Here is a 994-nt window from a genome sequence, read left to right as displayed (position 1 = left end):
AACTGATTTGCTCCCTGGCATTTTTAGTCACACTTCTGTTTAACTGACTGTAATAAAGGTCACTTGGAGGCTTCCTGCTGCTGTTCTGAAGGTCCTTGTCTAATTAATTTCCTAACACTTTTTTTTTTTTTTTGTACTCTGATTAGCAGTTGCAATCAAGTTCAGCAATTAGCTGCCTCCTTGCACAGTGATTTGCTCACTCCACCTCCCTGTATAAAGCTACATTTGATCATTACTCTTCAAAGGCATAAGGAGGAATTTAAATTCATTTGTTTTGTGTTCCCTGACCATGCAGAACAGATCGATTTGTCACTGCTTGTACATAACCTTTGCTCATCTACATCATACCTACTAATCAACCCCAATCCCTCCAACAGATTTCATAAACGTAATGAATGGCCTCTTCAACAACCTGCTTATGATACACCTAATCTCAGCCTCTTCTATACAGTGTTCAACAAAGAGCTACAGCTCATCAAATCATTCTTTAAGTTATTTAAGCACTCCTGTGGTTTTGGTCACATCAAATTACATTAAAAAGGGAGCCTGCTTCAGATTCAGTGGATTTATCTTTGTCAGAACTGAGGGACAAGTCCTCTGTGTAAATGCCTTTGGAAGGCATTCTAATTCCCAAGAAGACTGAGATCACACCTGTGCTGGAGCTTGAGAAATAATTATCTTTTAATAGTTAATTCCTAGCATCATGGAAAAGTTGGAAATTTCAATGCTTTGTTGGCTATTAAGAAAGATCGCAGTTAAGAAAGATGTCAAGTTTGCATCTGCAAGGCTAAATTGAGTCAATCTACTGCAGATGCTCTTCAGCACTCTGCATTTGAAGAGCAGGGATAAAGATATTAAGAATTATATTAAACATTTCAGCAATATCATGAGCTTTTTTATATGCTTCCCTAATTAGTCTCCATATTCTCCATTCTCATTACTGCATTTTTGGTAACAATTTGTAGGTAATATTGTTTGATGGGATATTTCTGGA

Source organism: Meleagris gallopavo, chromosome Z (genome assembly GCF_000146605.3).
Source record: "Meleagris gallopavo isolate NT-WF06-2002-E0010 breed Aviagen turkey brand Nicholas breeding stock chromosome Z, Turkey_5.1, whole genome shotgun sequence".
NCBI classification, from domain to species: Eukaryota; Metazoa; Chordata; class Aves; order Galliformes; family Phasianidae; genus Meleagris; species Meleagris gallopavo.
This window is presented reverse-complemented; position numbering follows the sequence as displayed.